Below are 10,540 nucleotides of genomic sequence, written 5' to 3'. Positions count from 1 at the left end.
CAACCATCCCACTCCTTGGAATTTAACCAAGGAAATGAAATTGGCAAAGAAAAAAGCAGTCTGCACATTAATGTTTATTGCAGCTCAATTCACAATAGCTAAGACCTGGAACCAACCCAAATGCCCATCAACAGTAGACTGGATAAAGAAATTATGGGACATGTACTCTATAGAATACTATACAGCAGTCAAAAACAACGAAACCCAGTCATTTGCAACAAGATGGAGGCATTTGGAAAACATCATGCTGAGTGAATTAAACCAGTCCCAAAGGGACAAATATCATATGTTCTCCCTCATCGGCGACAACTAACTGAGCACCAAAGGGGAAACTTGTTGAAATGAAATGGACACTATGAGAAACAGTGACTTGATCAGCTCTTGTCCTGACGGTTGAAGTACAATGTAATACTCTATCCATTTTAGTATTTTTTTTTTGTTCTAGTACCATTGGTTGAACTCTGTAATTAGCACACAATTATTCTTAGGTGTTTAAATTTTAAATGAAAAGTGATCCCTGTTAGGAATTTGGAAAACATTACGCTGAGTGAAATAAGCCAATCCCAAAGGGACAAATACCACTTGTTCACCTTGATAGGTGACAACTAACTGAGCACCAAAAAGGAAACCTGTTAAAGTGAAATGAACACTATGAGAAACGGTGACTTGATCAGCCCTTGCCCTGACTGTTGATGAGCAGCTTAATATGTTATACTTCTTAGTATTTTTTTTTGTTTGTTCTACTTAATACTTTTGGTTGAATACTGTAATCAATACACAATTCTTCTTAAGTGCTGAAACTTAACTGAAAAATGATCGCTGTTAAATATAAGAGTGGGAATAAGAGAGGGAAGAGATGTGCAATTCGGGACATGCTCAAGCTGACTTACCTCAAACAGTAGAGTTAGAAACATACCAGGGGATTCCAATTCAATCCCATCAAGGTGGCATGTACCAATGCCATCTCACTAGTCCCAGTGATCAATTTCTGTTCACAATTGATCGTAATGATAGGACTAAGAACCAAAGGGATCACATAAACAAGACTAGTGTCTGCAAATACTAGCTAATAGAATCAAAAGGGGAGAGAATGATCCAACATGGGAAGTGAGACACACAGCAGACCCATAGAATGGCAAATGTCCTAACAGCACTCTGGCCTCATAATCAGCCCTTAAGGCATGCAGATCCAGCTGAAATGCCCATGAGAGTATTTCAGGCATGGAAAGCCAAGACACTCTGGGGGAAAAAAAAAACCTAAATGAAAGATCTCTGCGAGTGAGATCCCAGTGGAAAGAATGGGTCATCAAAGAAGGAGGTGCCTTTCTCTGAAGGGAGGAAAGAACTTCCACTTTGACCATGGCCTTGTCTAAATATGATCAGAGTCAGTGAACTCAGGGGGCTTCAATAGCCTTGGCAACTCCTGACAAGAGCCTAGGGTGATTACTGATGCCATAAACAAGAGTGTCAATTTGTTAAGTCAACAACAGGAGTCACTGTGCACTTACTCCTCATGTAGGATCTTTGCCTTAGTGTGCTGTACATTGTGATTTAATGCTATAACTAGTACTCAAACAGTATTTTTCACTTTATGTTTCTGTGTGTGAGCAAACTGTTGAAATCTTTACTTAATGTATGCTAAACTGATCTTCTGTATATAAAGAGAATTGAAAATGAATCTTGATGTGAATGGAAGGGGAGAGGGAGTGGATAAGGGGAGGGTTGCGGGTTGGAGGGACGTTATGGGGGGCAAGCCATTGTAATCCATAAGCTGTACTTTGGAAATTTATATTCATTAAATAAAAGTTAAAAAAAAAGGAAAAAGGCTGAAATACTTGGACCCCTACATCCATGTGGGAGAGTCTGATGGAGTTTTAGCTCCTGGCTTTGACCTGGCCCAACTTTGGCTATTGCTGCCATTTGGGGAGTGAACTAGCAGGTGGAGGGAATCTCCCATTCTCTGCATCTCTTCCTCTCTTTCTTTTACTCTACATTTCTTACAAATAAATAAATCTTTTAAAAAGGAATGAGAGGCCGGCGCCACTGCTCAATAGGCTAATCCTCTGCCTGCAGTGCCGGCACACCAGGTCGGGGAGCCGGATTCTTTCCCGGTTGCCCCCCTTCCAGGCCAGCTCTCTGCTATGGCCCGGGAGTACAGTGGAGGATGGCCCAGGTGCTTGGGCCCTGCACCCACATGGGAGACCAGGGGAAGCACCTGGTTCCTGGTCAGCGCGATGCGCTGGCCGCAGCATGCTGGCCGCAGCGGACATTGGAGGATGAATCAACGGCAAAAGGAAGACCTTTCTCTCTGTCACTCTCTCTCTCACTGTCCACTCTGCCTGTCAAAAAATAATAAATAAAAAAAAGGAATGAGAAAGGACATGGAGAAAGAGAAAGGTGGTATAAAAATGTTTGTGTTGTGGCCAGCGTTGTGGCACAGCAGGTAAAGCAGCAGCCTGCTCCACTTCTGATCCAGCTCTCTGCTATGGCCTGGGAAAGCAGTAGAAGATGGCCCAACTCCTTGGACCCTTGCACCCACATGGGAGACCCGGAAGAAGCTCCTGGCTCCTAGCTTCGGATCAGCGCAGCTTCAGCCATTGTGGTCATCTAGAGAGTGAACCAACAGATGGAAGAAACCCCCACCCCTGGTCTCTCCTTCAGTGAGTTACTTTTAAAATAAATAAAGATTTTTAAAAAGTTTATGGAGGAAGATAAAGGTGATATACAAATATTTATGTTGTTTAAAACAGTAAGTACAGATATGAGCAGCATTAAATATGTATATATTAGTACCAAACCAACTAAATGAAGTTAATATATTAAGTTCAAGCATTTCTAAGCAGACTCAATGCCTTAGGAAAGATGTATGGTAATAAAGTATTGGCAGTTACTTGAAATTGCTTCTGTATATGTTAGCTAGCATTAGCATAAATAAATTGCTTCTGTTCTGGAATTCACCTTGAAGCTAGTTTTGAATTTGATAATCCCCTATCTGCTAATATTCAAGTCCTATTTAAATGAAAAATGAGAGGAAAACTGTTCTGTTACTCCTGAGTGTTCAGTGTATGCATGGATTGCTGACTACAGGAGATGATAATAATTGCCCATGTGCAACCAGGGTGTGACAAACGCTACACAATTCAAAACAGAGACCTCATGATACTCCAAGAATGAGGAGGGACTATGCTAATCGATTTCTTACAATATTCGGATTATTTTTAGAGACTGTTTTTTTTTTTTTTAAATTTAGTGGTACAGCACCTTACAACCTCCCTTGAAAATATCTAAGCTGGGAACCACCCACGCATTTTCTGTTCTGTTAACAAGGAACCCCTTGTGAGTGTGAAGAGAAAACAGAACTGACAGTGTGCTATCGAGTTCTCATTCACCCAGAAAAATGTCTGTTACTTATACCCTACTATTGGCAATTTTGGTGACATTAACCCTCCTAGAAAATTCTGAACAGTGCCTCACAAAACTTAGAAATGTTTGTTTTAGAAAAATAATTAGGCCTGGCTCCACGGCTCACTTGGCTAATCCTCCGCCTGCAGCACCAACACCCTGGGTTCTAGACCCGGTTGGGGCACTGGATTCTGTCCCAGTTGCTCCTCTTCCAGTCCAGCTCTCTGCTGTGGCCCGGGAAGGCAGTGGAGGATGACCCAAATGCTTGGGCCCTACACCTGCATGGGAGACCAAGAGGAATAGCCTGGCTCCGGGCTTCGGATAGGTGCAGTGCGCCAGCCGTAGCGGCCATTTGGGCGGTGAACCAATAGAAGGAAGACCTTTCTCTCTGTCTCTCTCTCTCACTGTCCACTCTGCCTGTCAAAAAAAAAAAATATATCAGTTTAGTGCTATTTAACAACTAAGCAATTGATCATAAAATGATGCTACAACTTTCCTGGCAGTATACACTTATTTTAAAATCTTTTTCATTTCATAAGACACAAAAGATAAATTATTGACATCAGTAAATCAAAAAAAATGGTATTTGTCACTTCTATGTTCATTACTTATAATATGTTTTCCCATTTTCTTTGGAGTAGATTCTCTTATTTTATAAGCCAAAAACCTAATGTTTATTTCACATATCTGACCGTTAAAGACAATGGAACTGTGGGCTGACAAAGCAAGTTTTGTATTTTCCCCTTATTAAATCCATAAAAGATTTATAATGTTAAAAATTCATGAAAATCATCATTAAAATTTGAATATTAGAAAATGTATGTTGGGGCCAGTGCTGTGGCGCAGTGGGTTAAAGCCCTGGCCTGAAGAACTGGCATCCCATATGGGCGCTGGTTCTAGTCCCAGCTGCTCCTCTACTGATCCAACTCTTTGCGTGGGATAGCAGTAGAAGATGGCCCAAGTCCTTGGGTCCCTGCACGTGTGTGGGAGACCTGGAAGAAGCCCCTGTCTCCTGGCTTCAGATCAGCACAGCTCCAGCCAGTTGCAGCCATATGGGAAGTGAACCAGCGGATGGAAGACCTCTCTCTGTAACTCTGTCTTTCAAATAAATAAAATGAATCAATGGGCAAAAATGAGATTATAAATATTATAATAGATACAACAAAGATGACTAGTGAGACACAATAGAAATAGCTACTCAAGTATTACCTAATATTTAAATGTGTGCATATTTAAATCCTATACTTACTAAGTTAGAATTTTTAGAAAACGTATATACAAACACACCTTGCATTGTTCAAAAGAGGATTGATAGCATTATACATCATGCAGATTCTAGAAAAAAAAAGAAATTTCACTGTATATTCATAGGAGAATAAGAGTGAAAATGTTAAATAATGTTAAAGAGTCACTGATTCCTCATTTAGTAACCCTGGAACAACATTAAATTGTTTTAATACTCACTTTCATTTGTATGTATATATATGTGCACCTAGCTGGGATATAAAACGTCTTTCTTACTGTCTGCTGCAACGAAACAAGAGTTCCATAATAGCCATTGAAAAATTCAGTGCCAGACTTAACCCTAATGGTAGTGTTACAAACATGCCAGGGGATTCCAATTCAATCCCATCAAGGTGACATGTACCAATGCCATCACACTAGTCAAAGTGATCAGTTTCAGTTCACAATTATTCATAATGATAGGATTAAGGGTCAAAGGGATCACATAAACAAGACTAGTGTCTGCTAATAAAAATTGATAGAATTAAAAAGGAGAGAATGATCCAACATGGGAAGTGAGATACACAGCAGACTCATAGAATGGTAGATGTCCTAAACAGCACTCTGGCCTCAGAATCAGCCCTTAAGGCATTTGGATCTGGCTAAAAAGCCCATGAGAGTATTTTAGGCATGGAAAGCCAAGACACTCTGAAAAAAAAAAAAAAAAAAACTAAAAATAATAAATGAAAGATCTCTGTAAGTGAGATCCAAGTGGAAAGAATGGGCCATCAAAGAAGGAGGTACCTTTCTCTGAAGGGAGGAGAGAACTTCCACTTTGACTATGGCATTGTCTAAATAAGATATGAGTTGGCAAACTCAAAAGACTTCCATAGCTTTGGCAACTCATGACAAGAGCCTAGGGTGATTACTGTCGCCATAAATAAGAGTGCCAATTGTTAAATCAACAACAGGAATCACTGCATTTACTCCCCATGTAGGATCTCTGTCCTTAATGTGTTGTACTATGTGAATTAACGTTATAACTAGTACTCAAACAGCACTTTGTGTTTCTGTGTGGGTGCAAACTGTTGAAATCTTTACTTAGTATATACTAAATTGATCTTCCGTATATAAAGATAATGGAAAATAAATCTTGATGTGAATGGGATGGGAGAGGGAGCGGGAGATGGGATGGTTGTGGGTGGGATGGAGGTTATGGAGGGAAAAAGCCACTATAATGCAAAAGTTGTACTTTGGAAATTTATATTTATTAAATGAAAGTTTAAGAAAAGAAATATTCAGTGCCAATAAACTAGGGAGTAATAAAGAGAATGAAGTTGGATAGTGGCCAGTAGGGTCATACACAAGAGTAGATCTGGTGGCATATATCTTCTGATTTGTGAGAAATACAACTTTCTGCAGGAAATGTTTTCCTATAACAAGCTTGGCAACTGATAACTTTTTAAAGTATCATTTATCCCTTTTGGCCCCCATATATCTTTGAACTAGATTCATTTTTTATATTTAATAAATGTGAATTTACAAAGTGCAACTTTTGCATTTTTGTGGCTTCCCCCCACCAATCTCCCTCCCTCCCACAACCCTCCCTTCTCCCATTCCTCTCCCATCCCACCCTTCATAAAGTTTCATTTTCAATTACCTTCATATACAGAAGATCAACTTAGTATATACTAAGCAAGGATTTCAACAGGTACACTCACACAACCGCACAAGGTATAGGGTATTGTTCAACTAGTGGTATTGTCTTTAAGTTTTATAGTAAAACACATTAAGGACAGAGATCCTACGTGGGGAGCATGTACCCAGTGACTCCCGTTGTTGATTTAACAATTGGCACTCTTATTTATGATGTCAGCAATCACCCGAGGCTCTTGCCATGAGCTGTCTAGGCTATGGAAGCCCCTGAAGTTCACCAACTCTGAACGTGTTTAGTCAAGGCCATATCACAGTGGAGGTTTCTTCCTCCCTTCAGAGAAAGGCGCCTCCCTCCTTGATAGCCTGTTCCTTCTGCTGGGGTCTTGTTCACCAGGATCTTTCATTTAGGTTGTTTTTGCCACCGTGTCATGGCTTTCCATGCCTGTGAGACTCTCATGGGCCTTTTAGCCAGATCTGAATGCCCCAAGGGTTGAATCTGAGGCCGGAGTGCTATTTGGGGTGTTTGCCATTCTATGAGTCTGCTGTGTTTCCTGCTTCTCCCACAGGATCATTCTCTCCCTTTTAATTCTACCCTTCATTATTTGCTTACACTGGTCTTATTTGTGAAATCTCTTCGTCACTTACACTATCTTTTTGATCGTTTATGTACTTATACTTATCACTTTACCAAGTGCACTGGCATTGGTACTTGCCTCCTTGATAAGATTCATTTGAAATCCCCTGGCACATTTCTAACTCCACCATTGGAGGTAAGTCCGAGTGAGCATGTGCCAACCTATATATATCTCCTCCCTCTCTTATTCCCACTCCTATATTTAACAGAGATCACTTTTCTGTTAATTTTAAACGCCTAAGAATGATTGTGTATTGATTACAGAGTTCAACCAGTGGTATTAAGTAGAACAAACAGAGCAACAACAACAACAACAACAACAAAAATACTAAAGGGAATAAAATAGTAAGTTGTTCCTGAACAGTCTAGACAAGGGCTGATCATGTCATTGTCTCTCATAGTGGCCATTTCACTTCAATGGGTTTCATTTTAGATGCTCATTTTGAACTAGGTTCATTTTTACTGAAGGTAGTTTCCTTTAAAAAATGTAGAGTACTCTCATGACCTTTATCCTCCTCACACTCAGAACCACTTTCTCTATTCCTGCCTAGTGAAAACCTTAATTCTTTCTTCCCATTCCATTCACTTTTCAAACTGCTCCAATTTGGCCTCCTACTCCAACATTCCATTTAAACTGTTGTAAAGGTGTCCAATAAATTTATTCTCAGAGCTTCAAAATCCCTTTAATCCTATTTTTTCAGGAATGTTATAAACCATTGGCCATAGTTTCATTGAAATATTTTTTACTTCCATGTCATTCACATGAATTATCCAGCTGTTCTTTTAATCAAATGGGACTCTCACCTGTCATCTTTGCATTTTCCTGCTTTTAAACATCAGAGAGTCCCAGTTTAAGGTTCTACAAATTAGCAATATCTTCTTTCTTTGGGATAATCCTTCCTATAACCATTTAGAGCTCCACTAAAGAAAATTAAGTACAATCAAAACATACAAATCAATTAAACTGCTTATTATCTTGTTCTGTAACATTATACACTCTGGTTTTGAAACTAAACTAACTAAATAGACATTTCTCTTGCAGCCTACTTCAAATCTTGCAACCAAATATGCTAAGGTTTTTTCCTTGGGACTTGATTTGTGGACGTGACATAACATCTTCATACAATTTTCTTTTACATTACTTCCAGTGTAAAGGAATGCCTTTTCTCCAAATTTATCCGATTGGACTTATAGGTCACAAGAATTAGTAGGTAGATAGTCTAAACAAAAATACTGGCTTGGGGGAGTTTCAAGTGTTGCATATATGTTGATCTCATTGTAGGCTTTGATAAATTAATGATTAGTTCAGAAACATCCAGCTTCTTCCAGTTAAAGAACAGGGTCTGTTTGTTGTTGCTGTTGTTGTTGTTCTTTGAAGCTGAGCTCTCCTGTGACTCCTGAACCAATAGAGTATGTAGGATATGACACTGTGCCAGTACTGGGTCTATCCTCTTCAGCATTTTAGCGCACTTGAGGAGCACTGATTAACCGTGTACTAAATTCAGTTCTGTCCCTGAAAGGATAAAATGTGGAAGACCAAAGAATACAAGGAATTAGAAGAGAATCCAAATGATCCCTTTCTTCCAGCCATCACTACCAACTCACTAGACCAAAAAACTCTCAACTAAATAATACCAAATGACAGCTGCACAGAGTAAAAGACTCCACCAGCCGAGTTTGGCCTGAATTTTTTACTCTAAGGTTAAGAAATTTCATTACAGTGATATTGCTTGAAACCATTAAGTTTTCAGGTATTTTAAAGGCAGCAATAGATTGTCAAAATAAAATTTGGAATATAATAGCAATGTGCCACTATTAACAAAAACCTAAATATATGGCTGTGGTTTTGAAAGCAAGAAATTTTATTTTATTGTTATTGAATTGTGAGTTCCTAAAAAGTACTTAAGAAGACTTATAGTGCAAGCTGGAAGGCCTTTGAAGATTGTCATGAGACTGTTAAAGGCAAAAAGGAAAACCTATTCTAGGCTTGAGAAAATTAACCTTGGTTATATAGTGGCAGAAAGTTTTGCAAAATTCATAAACCGTGATGAGGAATCTACCAAAGTACTTAATGAATTTGGAAAGTCTTCCATGTAGAATATAAAATTAATTTTTAAAGTTGTCTATGATAACATAGGACATAGATGCACTACAGAAGAAAATATGTGTTTAGTAGGATTTCAAAAATATATACAAATAGGGCCGGCACCGCAGCTCATTAGGCTAATCCTCTGCCTATGGTGCCGGCACACAGGGTTCTAGTCCCAGTCGGGGCGCCGGATTCTGTCCCGGTTACCCCTCTTCCAGTCCAGCTCTCTGCTGTGGCCCAGGAGTGCAGTGGAGGATGGCCCAAGTCCTTGGGCACTGCACCTGCATAGGAGACCAGGAGAGGCACCTGGCTCCTGGCTTCAGATCTGCTTGGTGCGCTAGCCGCAGTGCGCCAGCCGCGGCGGCCATTGGAGGGTGAACCAATGGTAAAAGGAAGACATTTACCTCTGTCTCTCTCTCTCACTGTCCACTCTGCCTGTCAAAAAAAAATATATATATACAAATATAAAGTAGGATATTCTACTACAGCACAGGATTGCATTATCTTTTGTGGCTGAATAGTAGTCTAATGTTCACATGTATCACACCTGCTTTATTCATTCATCAGTTGATGGACACTTGGGCTATTTCTTTTCTTGGCCATTGTGAATTGTGCTGCAATAAACATAGAAGTGCATATGTCTCTTCAATAGACTCATTTCTTTTCTTCAGATAGGGGGTAGCTGGACCATAGAGTAGATATATTTTTAGGTCTTTGAATAGCTTCTATATTTCTTTCCATAGTGTCTGTACTAATTTACATTTGCACCAACAACATGTCGGAGCTCACTGTTCTCCAAATAAACAACAGTAATTGTAATCCTGTGTCCTTTTGGCTATATTCATCTGGAGTGATACAATAATTCATTTTTATTTTACTTTCATTTTTTCTGATGATTAATGGTATTGAACATGTACTAATTGGCCATTTGTACGTTTTCTTTTGAATAGTGTCTATTTAGAACAATTACCCACTTTAATTAAAACTATTTAGAACTATTTCCCACTTTAATTAGGGAGAAACGGGCAAGTATAACATGCTGCCTCTCATGTGATATATATGTATCTAAATTCTCTTTTTAGAAGTTAAGAGTGGAATGGTGATTCCCAGAGACTCGGGAGTCAGGGCAAAGAGGGAGGGGAAGATTGATCAGTGGGTATTAAGATACCGTTAAATAGAACAAAGAAGCTGTGGTGTCTTATTGCTGAGTAGGAAGACTTTACATAACCTTCTTTTCTTTTTTTTTTTTTTTTGGACAGGCAGAGTGGACAGTGAGAGAGAGAGACAGAGAGAAAGGTCTTCCTTTGCCATTGGTTCACCCCCAGTGGCCGCTGTGGCCAGCACACCGTGCTGATCTGAAGCCAGGAGCCAGGTGCCTCTCCTGGTCTCCCATGCGGGTGCAGGGCCCAAGGACCTGGGCCATCCTCCACTGCACTTCTGGGTCATAGCAGAAAGCTGGTCTGGAAGAGGGGCAACCGGGACAGAATCCGGCGCCCCGACCGGGACTAGAACCCAGGGTGCTGGCACCGCAGGTG

The sequence above is a fragment of the Oryctolagus cuniculus genome, chromosome 4 (assembly GCF_051225735.1).
Source record: "Oryctolagus cuniculus isolate XC-2025 breed Fujian yellow rabbit chromosome 4, ASM5122573v1, whole genome shotgun sequence".
Lineage (NCBI taxonomy): Eukaryota > Metazoa > Chordata > Mammalia > Lagomorpha > Leporidae > Oryctolagus > Oryctolagus cuniculus.
This window is presented reverse-complemented; position numbering follows the sequence as displayed.